Raw genomic sequence first — 10,668 nt, 5'->3', positions numbered from 1 at the left:
AAGCGCCACCTCAGAAAGGTTCCACAGTCTTCTAATAGTGACATCCTGGGGATGGAGCTTTTAACACATGAGCCTTTGGGGAATACTTGAGATCCAAATTCTCCCAAGAATCATTTGGGTCAGGGATGGAGGTACAGTACCCAGAGCCCACCCCAAGTTGCTCATCTGGCAGGAATCTGCTAGTCTAAAAATCATCCAGTTTATCTCATGCCATCATGGCAATCTTTCTTGTTGGATCAAGCTACTTCAAGAGATGAAATGCTTTGCTGAAATCTATGAAATAAAAAATAAATGTTTCTCAGTTGTCCTGGAGAACAGGGAAGCTTGGGCTTGGGTTTCAAGCAAGCGGCTATACATTTTAAGGCATGTCCTTCCTTAAGACTGATGATCCCTCCCTCCCTCCATCCCTCCCTTCTCCCTTCCTTCCTTCCTTCCTTCCTTCCTTTCTTTTTCTTTTATGGTTCTGAGGCTTGTACCCAGGGTCTTGCTAGGTTAATGCGCTACCACTGAGCTATCCCTTAGCTCCAAGAATGATCTATTTCTAAATGTTTATTTGCTCTTTTTCTTCCGTTATAAAATGCTTCTCGCTGTTTTCTTTCGACCACAGTTACATCCGTCAGAATTAAAATAGCCTTCAGAATGTTGGCAGCTAGATCCACTTGAAATTGTATCCTGATCCAAAAGCCCCTATTTTCCTATAATAGATTTTCTTGGGAAAGCTATAGAAAAACAAAACTAAGATTGTTTTCTATTTATTTTTTATAATTTTTCATTTCCCAGGAAATGAACTCCTGGGCACTAACCCCTGGGGTTGAAAGAGAGAAAGGAAAGGAAAAAATTTTAGGAAATAAAAATGAAAGTACAATCTTGCCCTTAACTAATAGTAGTTCTCTCCAAAGGGTAATATTCTCAATAAGGGAGCTGTTAGATTCATTCTTCTACATTATTATGAATTACCTGTTGCCAAAAATCAAGGCTTTCAAAATTTATTTGGACTTTTTCCAATTCATAGAGCTCAAGAGCACTGTTAGGTGTTTTTTAAGACCATCCTCAGAAACTGAGAAGAGAGACACTGTATACTAATCCCAGGTGGGTTTTGTCCTGATTAGCTTAAACAGTTAGTGGTCAGGGAGATTGCGAATGGTCTTAGAGTTGTGGTTTGCAGTAAGATGCCATCAGGACGTTGGCTGGCCCCTCCCTATAGTCCTGATCTAGCAGAGGCCTCTGTGTGTGTTTGGGGTGGGGGGATCTGGGAGTGAATTAACCAACTTCTTGTTATTGGTGTGAGAACCTGCTGTGTTAGGCCTAAATGACTGTGTGGTGAGTTGAATGGTGTGCCCTCCTCAAAAATTCACATCCACTCAGATGCTTAGAATGTGATCCTACTTAGAAATAGGGTTTTCACAAACGCAGCCAGGTTAAGATGAGATCTTACTAGATTAGGGTGGACCCTAAATCCAAGGACCCGTGTCCTTCCGAGGAGAAATAAAGGGCAGGCGGAAATGCCTTGTGAGGACATAGAGGCAGGGATTGGAGTGATGCATCTGTGTATAAAAAGAAATCTCCAAGGGTTTCCAGGAGCTTTGACAAGCTGAACATGGCAAGGAAGGATTCTCCCCAGAGCTTCAGAGGCAGAGCGGTCTGCTGATGCCCTGCTTTTGGACTTCTGGCCTCTAGAAATGTAAGAGGGTGCATTTCTAATTTTTTAGCCACCTGAATTTATGTTCATTTGTGATGCCAAAGGCCAAAGAGCCCAACATCCATTGGACCTTCAGGACAGGTCAGTAGATATTACAAGATGAAGCGGCACCCTTCTTAGTGATGTAACAGGATAACAACACAAGTTCTTAGGGTCACAGAACTCAGAAAGAAGGGAAGGAAGAAGGCCAAGAAAAAGAAAATAAAAACTGTAATTATAATACCAACAAAAATAACACCACAAAGCATCAGTAAGAAAATATGATTTATGAACCCTGAGGAAATGTTTTTAAGAGGCATATCTGCTAAAGAAGGGTTGTTCAAAATATATACAAAGATCTCTTTAAAACTCAGCAATAAGAAAGTGAGCAACCCTGTCAAAAATTGGGGAAAAGATCTGGCAGAAGATTTACAGATGGCAAGAAAGCGTACGAAAAGATGGCTCAACCATCTATGTTACTTGAGAGTTGCAAACTAAAACTATGAGATACCACAACACATCTATTAGAATAGCCCAAATCCACTTGATTTTTTTTTTTTGCAGATGTGTCTTTTATTTTCTCAGGGTTTATCAATCTTCTTCATCTTGGTGATCCTTTGTTGCATTATTATTGTTGGTATTATACTGACCACACCGAATGCTGATGTAGGATGCACAGCCACAGGAACTCTCATTTATTGCTGGTAGAAAGGAAAAATAGTACAGTCACTACAGTTTAGTGGTTTCTTCCAAAGGTAAACATACTCTTACCAGGCTACCCAGCAATCATGTTCCTTTGAAGGGCTGTGTCCACACAAAAACCTGTACATGGATATTTATAGCAGCTTTATTTATAACTGCTAGAACTTTGAAATAACCGAGATGTCTGTTTTAGTCCATCCTGGCTGCTTACCAAAATACCATAACTTGGGTAGCTTATAAACAACATAATTTTATTTCTCACAGCTCTGGAGGACAGAAAGCCAAGATCAAGCCTTTGGTATCTGGTGAGTGTCCTCTTTCTGACTCATAAAATAGCACCTTCTCATTCACGTGGTTCATGGTAAAAGGGATGGGGGACCCTCCCTAAAGTCTCTTTAGTGAAGGGCACTCATCCCATTCTCGAGGTCTCCTCTCCCATGACTTCATCACTAAAGACCTAAAGACCTCTCCTTCTACTACCACCACCATGGGCATGAGGATTACAACATGTGATTTGGGAGGGGGGGACACAGATATTCAGGTTGTACCAGTGCCATTCAGTCAACAAACTGATAAATTAACTGCGGTTCATTCAGACAATGAAATATTATTCAGTGATATCAAGCTATCAAGATATGAAGAGATTATGCGCTTAAGACTGAAGCGTACATTACCAAGTGAGAGAAGCCATTGTGATTTGGCTATCTACTCTATGATTCCTCCTACATGGCATTCTGGAAAAGACAAATCTTTGGAGAGAGTAAAAAGGTCAGTGGATGCCAGGGTTTGGGGGCGGGATGTGTAGGCAGAATGCAGGGCATTCATAGCAATGAAGTATTTGAGGTGATGCTACAGTGCTGGAAATTTTACCTGTGTCGAAACCCATAGAATGTTGACATCCAGAACAAGCCAAAGGGTGATGATGTTGTATCTGTGTTGGCTCATGGATTGGGATAAATGTATGCTCTTTCCAGGAACATTGATAATAGGGGTTGTCATGGAAGAGGAAGGAGGAGTAGATAGGACATCTCTGTCTTTTTCTCTCAATTTTTCTGTGAACCTCAAAGTGCTCTAAAAAATTTGCCTTAGGGAAAAAGGAAGATGGGTGCAGAGTACAAGTAGGCACCCACATCCATCTCAATGCAGCCGGCTTATGTGATTCCCACTCAGACCTCTGACAACCTCTCGTTTCTTCAGGCATCTGACACAAGTCTTTACTGTATCTGATAAACTCTCTCTTTGTTTGCATCAGGGGGCAGCTTGTGTAATAAGCCATGGAGCCGAGCTTGCCCTTCAATTCTCTTATGATCACTCATTCCAGTCTCAAGGGCTGAGGGCACTAAGAATATTCTGGAAGCAGATTCATGGTCCCTACCAGGGATTTGGAGCCAGCAAATCTGCTTATAGGATCCACATCATCCGTGGACAAGAGAAAAGTAGGTAGTATCCTAAAAAGTAGAGCTCATCACTGGTCCCTGTTGCCTGCCCCATGGAAATTGCTAAGGAATTATGGGTTAAGCAAATGAATAGATCAATTTCATGGTCACAGTCTTGGAAACTTAATTCCTTGGTTTTATTTTTGTTGTTTTGTTTTGCATGACAGAAAATAAAATGGCACAGGGTAACAGTTGGCTCAGAAAAGATCTGACACTCTTTGAGTTGGCTCAAAAAGGGGTTGACACTCTATATATTGAAGAGTTCCACCCCCCCCCCTTTGAGGAGAGGACGTTAGAAAATGTCCACCTGGGAGAAACTTCAAAAGGATGGCCAGGATGGACCTGGGGAGGTGTTCTAGCTTCACTACATAAAAGAAATGAGGTGGAGGGATGATCCGCAAAGCATTAAACACCACACATTTAAAGTGGACTTTACTAAGAAGAAAAATGTCCAGGAAGAACTGAGAACCTCACCTTGAAGACCCACGTATCCATAGCTAGTTCAGACAGCCCTGAAATCTAGCATGCTATGTGCTTGGGACTGAACTAGCCTTCTGCCTTAATGAAGACCCCACCTTGCCTTGATATAGTGCCTTGTGACTTACAGGGTGTTTTCTAAATCTGAATCTGTGACAAAAGAAGAAACTGAGGCTGAAGAGTCAGCGATGTGTCCTAAGTTACAAGGCTAAGAGCAGAGCCAGGACCCTAGTTTATATCTGAGTCCAGGCTCCTGAGCTGACCTTACTTCTCAGCCCCCCTTTGCTTTCTATATAACATTGATTCATCATGACTCTGTGGTTAGCACATGGCACATTGGTGGCTTTGCACAACAAATCGTTAGGCTCATTCTGTTTCTTGCCCCATAAATACTAATTCAGGATCATGAATATCAACACGGGCCAGGGCACAAGGACTGAAATGGCTTAGGAGTGGGTGTGGAAGGTAGGAATGGTCAGAGTTCCCAGGATCTCCATTGGAATGGCCAACCCTTTGTGTGGTATTAGAAACTCTGCTTTAGAAGATAAATTGAAAACACTATTAAACTATTTAGTTGACTACAAACAGGCATAAGGGATCTTTTTGGAGGTGGTTAAAATGTTCTCAAATTGGACTGTAGTAATTGTTGATACGTGTATGTGTGTGCACACATGCATTGCTAGAGATGGAACCCAGGGTATTATACCTTTGAGCTATGCCCTCACCGCTTTTTTTTTTTTTTTTAGTTTGGAAATAGAGTCTCACAAAGTTGCTGAGAGCCTTGCTAAGTTGCGAAGGCTGGCTTTGAACCTATAATCCACCTGTCTCAGCCTCCTAAGTACTGGGATTACATGTCCAGCTACATATCACTGTATTTGTTAATTTATTTATTTATTCAATTACTTATTCATTTATTTAATGGTACTGGGGAATTAACCCAGGGGCATTCTACCTCCCAGCTACACCCCCAAACCAATTGTATTTTATTTATTTGTGTGTGTGTGTGTGTGTGTGTGTGTGTGTGTGTGTGTGTTACTGGGGTAGAACCCAGGGGATTTTTCTACCTCCGGGCTATACTCCCAGACCTATTTTATATTTTATTTGGAAACAGGGTCTCACTAAGTTGCTGAGAGCCTCACTAAGTAGCTGAGGCTGGCTTCAAACCTGTGTGATCCTCCTGTCTAAGCCTCTCAAGCACTGGGATTACAGGCGTGTGCCACCACACCTGGCTCTATTTTATTTTTTTAAACAGGGTCTTACTAGGTTGCAGAGGGCCTCACTAAGTTGCTGAGACTGGCCTTAAATCTGTGATCTTCTTGTCTCAGCCTCGGAAGAACTGGGATTACAGGCATGTGACACCACACTCAGCTGAATATCACTTTAAATGGATTACAATCATTGAATTGTAATCTTACAAAGGGAAAATATTATCATGTATAAACTATGTCTCAATAAATTTGTTATAAACATTAAAATATTGTAAAAATAATTTTAACGGAATGCATAAGCTGCATCTATCTTCTTTAAATTATAATTAAACAGCATAGTTTTAACCAGACTTATGTGAATTTTTTTGTTGTTGTTGCTTGGTTTTCTTTTCTCCCAAACTGGGGTTTAAAATGTTAAGAAAATTGCAAAAGGTAGAAAAAAGTTTGACATTAGTTTTTTAGAAAGCCAGGTAAAATGAAAGGGGGAGATGCTGCAGGTGTGAATCTGGAGAAGGAAGAAGATTTTGCAAAGCAGCCTCAGTGTGCTAAGTTCAAGGTGTCAGTTTTGGGTTTTTCTCCAGCGAGAGCTGCAGCTGTCCTGAGGGCCCCTGGGCCAAACAACTTGGGATGTCACATGCTCTACCTGGAGGAATGTGACATTGGCAGATATTTTTTTTCTTTTTTAGCATCTTCAAAATGTGCTATTTGTCTTGGATTTTGTTAAAATATCAAGCTGTATCCATTTTTAAATGAGCACCATATGCTTTGTGCCTAGAGCAAAATCGTTGTATGTGGTTGAGGGATTAAAACCCCACACCTTAAATACAACACCTCTAATGAGTTGGGCAGAGATAAAAAAAAAAGTTGGCTTTTAATATGAAATACACAAGTAAAATTCCCAAGGATCCACTTGAAAACTGGTGTCCCTAAGTGAGTTAGAGAGTTTGGCCTTTCCTAAAGAAAAATGAAAACAGAAAGATATAAAAATTACAGATTCAGAATGTCCTGTGGGTTGTTCTGGACTTTTCAGAAATACTTAAAAGCGAATCGTTCTTTCTCATAACTAGCGCAAGGATAGCCAGTCGATCAGTCATAATGTGCAGCTTTAGAAACACGTCTGTCCATACAGTGAAATTCACATGTGCCCAGAGGCGGATATCCTGCTTGAGGCTTCTGCAGACACAAGGAAGGAGGGAAGAGTAGGCGGCGGGGGGGGGGGGGGGGGGGATAGGACTTGATTCCTTATTCCTCCAATTGTATCACTGCAAGCAAGTTCCTTAGTTGTGCTCATGAGTTTCCTTATTTGTTCATAAGAATCGCAGATCAGTAGGTCCTCTGTATCTGCAGGTTCCAGATCCTTGGATTCAGCCAAGCACAGATCAGAAATATTGGAGGGGAAAAAATCGTACCTGTACTGACCATGGGCAGATTTGTTTTTCTTGTTTTCCCCTAAACAATACAGTATAACACCTATTTATGTAGCATTTGCATTGTGTTAGATACTTTAAGTGATCTAGAGATTTAAAGTCTCTTAGAGACTACATGATATTATATAAGCAATTTGAGGATTTACAGATTTTGGTAACCATGGGGGTTCTGGAACCAATCCTCATGAATCCCAGCAGATAACTGTATGCCCTCGGGTGGCTGTGAGAAAGAATTAAAGGGACATTTTTGGGAGCACTTTGTTTTAGAGTCTTATTCAAATGTTAAATATCATCACTGTTTCTTTGGTCAGAGCAAAAGTGAATGATCATTAAATTTTGTCTAAGTAGAAGTCTGAATAAAATATTCAGGTTGGCTGTTGAAATGAGCCCACCTCCCAGTCCACAGACCCGGAGCACAAATGGGTTGCTGGAGTTTCCAAGATATCAGCTCTCAGCCCTGGCACCAGCAAGACAGGCTCCTAGGCTCAGTCTTCAGCTCTGTTGTGCTGTGCAAATATGGCTTACTGTATGACTTGAAACGGGTGAGGAAGTACCATGGGTTCTTCAAAGAGATGGGGTAGTGGCTGAATCTCCATGAATCTAGCATTAAATTTTGCATTCTCTACAGCCAGCAAGTTTTGTTTGAGGGGGTCTTGCTATACTTTGGATCACAGTCTCCCTCAAAGGCCCATGGGCTGAGGCTTGGTGCCCAGCCCATAGTGCTACTGGGAGACTGAGGAACCTTTCAGAGGTGTGGCTTAGTGGGAGGAAGTTAGGTCATTGGGGTATGCCCTTGAAGGGGATGCTGGGATCTGGCCCTTCCTCTTTTTATTTATCTGCTGCTCTGAGATGAACAGCTTCCCACCCCTGAACCTTAAACTTCTTACTGTGATGGCCCCAAAGCAACATGGCCAACTAACTGATCACAGACTGAAGACTCCAAAACCATGACCCAAAATAAACCTCTCTTCTTTTAAAGTTGAGTACATCAGGTATTTGGACATAGTGATGGAAAATGGAAAATGAGCACAGGTCTCATTCTCACTTGCTCAAGAAACGTCCTCAAAAGCTCCTCCCCCTGCTGCATTCCACCGTGGGATTGGTTCCCAAGTCAGTAGGAAGCCCTGAAAACTCACAAGTCCAGAGGGGATGCTCACACTGCAGGCCTAGGGACCAAGCTTCAGAACTACCGAGCTATATAGAAGGTTTAGCCTGGCACAGAAAAAAAGCACACAAGACATTGTAGCCATTATTAAAAGAAGGAGCAATAAAGAGTCTGATCCAGGCCAGAGGGGCAGCCTGAGGACCTAGCACCTGTCCACAACACCATGGCCCCAAGAGGCCCTAAAGATGTCCCTTCTGCTTCTCCAATATCCTTATTCATTTCTGACATAAAAGTCTGATGGGAAGTTCCCATTATGTTATTATTTAAGTGGCCGCTCTTTGCATAGCCCAGGTTTACGTCTGCATGCTCTGGAATCAGACCACTTAGTTCTAGCCGGATCCTATTACAGTGGCCCTCAATCTCCACAAAGGATTGTTTCTAGGATCCTCCTGGTTACCAAAATCTGCAGATGCCCATCCTCCTTCTATAAAATGGTGCCTTCTTTGCACAGAACTTGTATGCATCCTCCTGAATACTTTGAACCATCTCTATATTATGTGTAATACTTGGTACAGTGTAAATGCCACATAAATACCACAGTGTTACATTGTTTTAAGAATAGCAAAAAGAAAAAATGTTTTTTCATGATCAGTGCAGATGTGATAATGTTTTCAAGTATTTTCTGTCTGCCATGGTTGAATTTAGATGTGAAACCCATGGATAAAGAGGGGCCCCTGTGCTTTCTAGGTAAATAATGGCTTATCAATTTCCTCATCTATAAGGAGTCAGTGTAAGCATTAAATAAAAAAATGCTAGGCTGGGTGTGGTGGTACGTGCTTGTAATCCCAGTACTTGGGAGGCTGAGACAAGAGGATCGCAGGTTCATGGCCAGCCTCAGCTACTTAGTGAGGCCCTCCACAACTTAGTAAGACCCTGTTTCAAAATAAAGGATAAAAAATAGGGCTGGGAATGTAGCTTGGAGGTAGAATGCCCCTGGGTTTCATTTCCAGCACCACCAAAAAATAAAATAAAATAATACTATGTCAAGAGTTTCCACCATTCAGAATATCCAGCCCCTTGAGAGCTTGTTAAAACACAAAGGCTGCCCCCACCCCACTCACTTTCTATTTGAAAATTTCCCCCTAAGAGTCTTGTCTGAATTGAGGGATAAAAGACCAGGTCCCTTTCAGCTGATCTTCCTCTGAAGTTGAGACACGTGGTACAACACCTGTTTCTAAACACAGCTACTGGATGTATCGCTTTTGGCAGCTCTCGCATATTTTTCTATTTTTTCTTTTTGTCGCCAATAAAGTTATTGAGATTGAAATATACCATCTGTTTGGGAGCATGTATCCAAAAGGCAGGTGACGGGGTGGCAGGTAGCGATGGAGTCAAGCTGTTTCCACCGCAAAGGGCTGCTCCTCAGCTCCCCATCTGCCAAAATTGACTTCACTTCCTAGATCTGGCATCTTGGAGCCAATATGCTCTTCTGGAATAAGGGTCAAAAATTCAATATTGCGAGCACCAATTGGTTACCTGAAGCAAGAGTAAAGATCACGGAGAAAGAGCCCGCCAAATCTCCCGCCATCTAGCAGAGAGAGAACTAGGAGGGAGAAAGCAAATTCTATGGGACATATTGGATGTACATACATGCATACATACATGCATATGTATATACATACACATACACACATGTATAGACATGTAGACACACACATATATACACACATATATCCAATCTTTAAGCTATAGATGTTCCTGTATATCCTATGCACCTGACATTTTTTTCAGTGTCTGTCAAAAACAATTCCATAGAGTATGGTGCTGTGCACGTGGTTGTTCTACCCATGGGTACTGGCTCTGGCTCCAGGAACACACCTGGGCAGAGCCCCGGCCAGGCTCAGTGGAGATGCAAGGGCTCCCTGCTGCAGAACACAGAGGACACCTCTCTGAAGCTCACAGCTAGGCCAACGAAGGAGGGATAAAACAAGAGCCACAGGTGCAAAGCCACGTGGGGACAGAGAAATACCCATGGCAGCCTTTACTCAAAGCCCCAGGAAGGTGTCACTGAGGAGCGAAACTAGGATAGGATGTGTAACTTGAAGACAGGTGAGCTTTTACCCTCAGGGAGGAGGATTCATTCAGATGAACGCCCAGCAGTGAAGCTGAGGGCCTTCTGGACCCAATGGAGCCGAAAATGGTAATGCAGTCCACTGTCTCCACTCAACCTGCTATTGGGCCTTTCTGTTTTAGAGGATGCAGAGGGGAAAGAGGAACAGTCTGGAGCTTCCCCATCACAGCCAAGAAGTCTCCCTTCCATGCTTGGAAATCTTGCTGCCTCCCCGTCTTCCCTCCGACTCTGCCCCTTCTGACTCTGATCCCGCACGTGTCGGTTGGCCATTCTTGGCTCTATATTTTCCTTCCACCCACCCAATGCTCTTCCCTTCTCCCTCCAGGTTCAGTTTCCAGCCTCTTGGGTCTTTTCACACCTGACCTTGAGGATAAGAAAAAAGAAAAAGACACTTTCCAATTTCTTTTTCTCCATCAACATTAAAGCCAAACATATTACCAGTTGCCGATGAGGTTGGCTCCTAAAACTACACGTTGGCAAAACAGATGCCCACACCTTCTCTGG

This window comes from Muscardinus avellanarius (genome assembly GCF_963383645.1).
Source record: "Muscardinus avellanarius genome assembly, chromosome: 15".
NCBI classification, from domain to species: Eukaryota; Metazoa; Chordata; class Mammalia; order Rodentia; family Gliridae; genus Muscardinus; species Muscardinus avellanarius.
The sequence above is the reverse complement of the archived record's forward strand: the minus strand, read 5'-3'. Positions refer to the sequence as shown.